At 49.2% G+C, this 6,000-nt stretch overlaps 1 protein-coding gene across 1 annotated transcript in view; it reads left to right on the top strand.

The window, feature by feature from the left end:
* Window positions 1-2,094: 2,094 nt before the first annotated feature.
* Window positions 2,095-6,000, top strand: part of LCA5L (lebercilin LCA5 like) — a gene marked incomplete at its 3' end in the record, with an annotated part of 52,479 nt that continues 48,573 nt past the window's right edge. Inside the window, exon 1 of the mRNA XM_081301990.1 lies at window positions 2,095-3,438. The remainder of the gene's footprint in view (window positions 3,439-6,000) is intronic.

Below are 6,000 nucleotides of genomic sequence, written 5' to 3'. Positions count from 1 at the left end.
GTATTGGCTACAAACTTCACAGAGATCCTCAAATGATCTTATGATAATACCAAATATTGTGTTTCAATTTACTTAACTTTATGGGTAAACCAAAATGGCAAATATAGACGTATGTTTTTTCTGTGGAATGATGAAAGGGGTTGTCATAGTAAATATAATGCGATGAAAAATTCATGTTCACCCAAAACCTCAGCATATGACCTTATTTGGAAATAGGGTCTTTGTAGACTCATGAGTTGGGGATCTTGTGGTGAAACCATCCTTACCAGAAGAGAAGGCACACAGAAAGACAGAAAGAACAGATGAGAGGACAGAGATGGGAATCAGTGATGCTGCGTAAGTCAAAGAACACCAGGAACCGCCAGAGCTGGGAAAGGGAGGATTTTCCCTAAGAGCCTTTGGAGGGAGCATGAATTTGCAGACACCTTGATTTAAAACTTCTGGCCTCTAGAATTATGAAATGAATCTCTATAGTTCTAAGCCACCAAGTCTGTGGGGATGTGCTATAGCATCCCTAGAAATACACAGAAATAAAGGCACAAGTTTTTTGTGCAGCCTGATGGAGATGAGCAGCTTAATAATTAAAAGGCCGCTGCTTCACCAATGCCTCCAGGGGAAAGAAGACCCCTTCCAAAAGCAGGAAGCAAAGACTATTCATTCTGAGACAAAAAGATTCAAATGACGATTTTCAGAGCACTCCAGGAAAGAGAGGGGACCCCTCTCCAATGGGAAAGGCAGCTCTGAAGACTCTCTCCATCTTCCACATTCTCCAGTTCCGAGCAAGGAATGGGATGTTCTCTTCATGAGAAACTTGCTCCAAATACTGTCCTGTGAGCTCCACCAACCATCAAGGATTGGCCCATCTTTCTGTAACTATCACATCTGGGGTGACGCTTGTCTGTCCAACTGGGGATGCTGCCCAGCTCACCACTACCATCAAAACCCACTATCACCCATCGTCTACAGATAACTCATTACCTAAGCTTCTAGAATTGAAGGTGGGCACTCTTTAATAGTGGACAGAGAAAGGGATGGTGTCATGGAGAGAAGCTTTGTCCCAGTCCATGCCCACGAAATTGGAATTAAACAGCCTGTGTGAAAAGGAAATATGCACTGCTCCTCTCACATAAAAACCAGAGGCAGAAATTCTAAGGGGAAAATGTGATGTATTTGACTCCTAAATACCAAAATACATTGCAAACAAAGTTAAATTGACACTGGAGGAAATATTCGCAACACATATCACAGAAGGAGTTTTCATACATCTAAAGTTCTTCCAAGTCAGTATTACATTTACATGAAATTTCAAGTCTAAAAATGGGCAAAAGTCCTGAACATGGAGGCCCATGCCAGTAGTCACAGCTACTGTGAAGGCTGAAGCAAGAGGATCCCTTGAGACCAGGAGTTACAGGCCAGCCTGGGCAATTTTGGGAGAGCCAGACTAAAAAAGGGGGGGCAGGGGACAGAGGCAAATCAATAAAGCACAATTTTTTAAAAAAAACTATCCTTCCTACTAACAAAGAAGTGAATACAATTAAAAATGTCAATTACTGATAAAATGGGCAGTCATTAAAAATCAACCGTAGCTGGGGTTAGGGAGCAGGATGCATGCCTGTAATCCCAGCGGCTAGTGAGGTTCAGGCAGGAGGATCATGAGTTCAAAGCCAGCCTCAGCAAAAGCGAGGCTCTAAACAACTCGGTGAGACCCTGTCTCTAAATAAAATACAAAATAGGGCTGGGGATGTGGCTCAGTGGCTGAGTGAACCTGAGTTCATTTTCTGGTATCCCTGATATGAGTACCAGAAATATTATAAGATTATTGACTGTTGATTCTATTAATTAGTGTGTGTGTTGTGCCCATAACGTAATGTGAACTGCAAAACTTGGCTATTAACTGCAGAACTAGACTTGTTAGTGATGTAGTCTACACCCGGGGATACACCCCAGACCTCACTCAGTTATCAGCTACAAGCACAACTGAAGTAGGGCTTAAAAACCCAGACTTGGGAGGCGGGGGAGAGGGGCGATGGGACTAACAGGACCCAGACAGAGAGACCCGTCGCTGTTATCCCCCCTCACCAGACCTGGACTTAAAGACACGTCACAGGTGAGCATCTGGGACCCCTGGGTGCAGACTCAGTTATGACTTAGAATCAGGACGTGTCTGAAGTGTAACGAGCATCAGTAAAATAGGTTTGATTGAATCTATCTTCGCCTCAGACTGAGTCACTAATAACCGCTTGTGACACGCCCCCCCAAAAAAAATCATCTTTGGGTGATTTTAAATTTCTTCTTGTCCTTGTCTGTCCATATCTAAATTTTCTACACCAAAATGCACCCTTCTGTGGTCAGACTGTCGAAACACCCATGCGTAGGAAACAAGCTGTCAGGCCACTGCTCTCGGTTCACCCGCTTCCGCCGGGCCAAGGCGTCCACACCGGCGGGAGCCTCGCGCTGAACCCAGGTTCCAACCCGGCGGCGCGCGGGAGAGGCCGCAGCGTGAGAACGGACGCCGGCCCGCCAGCTCGCTCCCAGTCAGGCGGGACGCAGGGCCCGGGCACCGCGCTGGGGCGGGGAGGCTGCCGGCGCCACCTCCCGGCTAACTGCCGGCCGAGAAGAACTCGCGAGCTCCGGCCGCCCGGCCCGCCACGCCCCTCCCCGCCGCAGCGTCGGCGGGCCCTAGTGCGCATGCGCGCGCCTGCCGGCCGGTAGTCCCAGCGGGCACCGCGTGGTTTCCACGGCGACGCGCCGGCACCCGAGAGAGGCCGGGTTGGTGCAGCCGCTGGAGCCGCAGGGAGCTGGCAACTGCCCGCCGCCGCAGCCTGTCGCCCGCCCGAGGCGCCTGCTGAGCTCTTCCCGGTTCCCTGTCGGGCTGGCCTCGAGCGCCGCTCCGCTGGTAACGTAGCCCGGCGCCGAAGTTTCCTTTTTGCCAAGCGCGGCGGGTGAGCGGCAGCCGCCCTGCCAGGGAAGAGCGACCAGCGCCGACAGCGCGAGTGCAGCCGCGGAGCGGCGGGGCCACTCAGGCAGTAGGTGGGGCACGGCCCCCAGGGAGCCCGGGCTGCTGGGCCCGACCCGCTGGCCTTCGCCCTCCTGCGCGCGCCCACGCTTGCTGCGGCTCCCTTCCGACCTGGTCGCTGACGTTGCCCCCGGCTCCGCACCCTTTGAATAGTCCTCTCAGCCTCCGGGCTCTTTGTGCATAGGTTCCCTTGAGGCGTTGACGTTTCGTTGCCACACTTATGCCAACAGTTAATTCTTCCAGGCAGCTTCCCACGGGCTGAACACGACCTTGAACCTGTTTTCCGTCTACACTCCTAGATGACTGCATCCAGTCTCAAGGGCTCTCCATGTCAATGCCAGTGAGCCCCGAATGCCTACGTCCACCCCAGCCCTCCCCCTGAACGTGACACTGGTGCACCCAGCAGCCTACCGCGACCCTAGGTAGGTGACTAAGGCATCCCAGAGGCTTTTACGTCCAAGACAACTCCTGATCACTCCCCAACCCTGCTCTTAAGCCAGCCCCTCAACCTGAAGAAACTCCATTCTTCAGGTTGCCCAAGCCTTGGTGCTTTCTATTCTGTCTGCACATCCTTCAAGATGTACCCAGAGGAGTCACAGTTCCACCATTTCTCCAACTCCCCACTGTCACCACCCTGATCCAGGCCACCATCATCTGGTGCTTGCATTATTTCAGTAACCTCGTAACTGGTTTCCTGGCTTCTGCCTTTCCCCACTTGAGCATAGGCAGTCATGCTAGTTTCCTTTTCTTGGTTATTTTATGGAGACAAGTTTTTTTTTAAGGATTATATGAGTTTTTTTTACTTCCCATAGATAAAAAATAAATTCTTTAGTACACACTTAGAAAATTGCAGCTGTTTAGCCAGATAGACAAGACTAGATAAGAACTATACTGTTAATAAGCTACAAATTGAAAGATGCCCTTTAGCTTTCTTAAAGGAATAAATATGAGTGTTCCTGGAACAGAACTTTAAAAGCCCTGGTAAGACCTTTAAAATGGACTACAGGGAAAAACAAAAGACCCCCCAACCCTTCTTATAAGTGAGAAAAAGGAGCCATGTAGGATGGTATCAGGTATCCATTTTCTCCAATATAATCGCCTCCTCCATCTTTTTGCTGTGTTTACTCACCCCCATCCCCATGCCCTCACACAGGGCTTTTAAATATGCAAGTCTCTTATCACAAAAGAAAGAGAAAAATCCTTTACCCCACATTTCCCTTCAATTTCCAGTTATTGTTTAATCCTTTATACCCTTGGATAGGTCCACTATTTAAAGAGTTGCCGTATTTCAATACATCTGTTCTGTATCTCTTTCCTCAACCCCTTCAAGTCTCAGTGTGGCTTCCATCCCGTCCTTATGCAGGAAAAAAAAAAACAAAAAACAAAAAAAAAAACCTCTAATGAGATATTTGCAGGCTTTATCTTGCTCAGTCTCTGAGCAGCATTTGACACTGCTGCCGCACCTCACTCTTGAAACACACTTCCTCTGGCCTCTGCAGTGCTTCTTTTCCCCTGCTCCTCTGCTCTTCTTGCTGCCATTCTGGCTCCCTCTCCTCTTCCAGGCTCCATAATATTGGAGTTCTTTGTAGCTCCATGTCTGTTCTCCCTTTTTCTCCCTGTTCCCCCTAGTCTTTGACACTAGTCATAAATCCATGCCTATGACTTTAAATGCTAGGTATGTACTTGGCACCCAGCTTTCTTCACAGTGTCCTCTTCTGAGCTAGACCAATATGTCCAGCTAGCTGAATGATATTGCTTCTTTTTTTAATTTTTTAATAGTTGTAGAGGGGCAGTATGCCTTTATTTGTTTAATTTTTTATGTGGTGCTGAGGATCGAACCCAGTGCCTCACACATGCTAGGCCAGCGCTCTGCCACTGAGCCCCAACCCCAGCCTCCCATGAGATTGCTTCTTAATTCACTCATACACTTCCAGTTCAACAGCCATGAGACCAAACAGTGTCCCACCAAGCAGCCCTAACTGGAATCTCCTCCATTGTAAGTTGGGGTTCTTCCTTGGCCTTTCTCTTCACCCCACCATCCAGTAAACCATGCAGTCCTGCTGATGTCCCCTGGGCATTTTTTTAAATACCTCTATTTATTTATTTATTTATTTTTGTGTGGTGCTGAGGTTTGAACCCAGTGCCTCATGCGTGCTAGAAAAGCGCTCTGCCACTGAGCCCCAGCCCAGCTCTCCTTGCCAATGTCTTGGCTGGGCACAGAATCACGAGCCACCACACACCTTGTAGATTCAAACAGCAATTCTTTATTCCCGAACTCACACCGGCCTCCACACACGCTCTGGGGCAATCCCAGTTCTCCTCCGCCCAATTCACCTACTCCAGGAGGCTTTTTTCCAATCTACCTTCTGAATCTCACGAGAGCTCAACAGGAGCTCAGGCAGCAATAATCTTCAACCTCCAACTTCCCTAAAACCCCTATTGTCTTAAACCCGGATACTTCCTAAAACCTGGATCCACCCTGGTCATTGAGCAGGGTCACCTTTCTCAAACACACATGCAAGGTCACAGCAAATTTCCAAGGCAAGTCCATTTAACATGGGGTACGATGGCAAGGAAATTTCGATGCGTCATTCCTACTTGGCAATGGCCCTCAGCATCTCCTGAAGGCGTCTTTCACAGCCTTCATCATAACCAGCACCTGAGTGCAACCCGCTCCCTTGTGTCAGCTTTCCATAACTAAAAAGTATGTAGAGAAGGGTTTATTGGGGCTTTCAGTTTTGGGAGGCTCTAGTTTATTGTTGGTTGACCTATTTGGGGGCCTGTGGCAAGGCAGCATGTCCTGGCAGGGAGTGCATAGTGGAGCACAGCCTCTTCCCTCCTAGCCAGAATCATAAAAGGGGAGGAGACCAGGGTCCAGCCATCCCCTTCAGGGCACACCCCCAGTGACTTGCATCCTCCCACGAGGCCCCACCTCTTACACTTTCCACCACCTCCAGTAACACAGGGGCTGGAGACCCAGCCTT

This window comes from Spermophilus citellus, assembly GCF_964194105.1.
Source record: "Spermophilus citellus genome assembly, chromosome: 7".
Taxonomy (NCBI): domain Eukaryota; kingdom Metazoa; phylum Chordata; class Mammalia; order Rodentia; family Sciuridae; genus Spermophilus; species Spermophilus citellus.
This window is presented reverse-complemented; position numbering and strand designations above follow the sequence as displayed.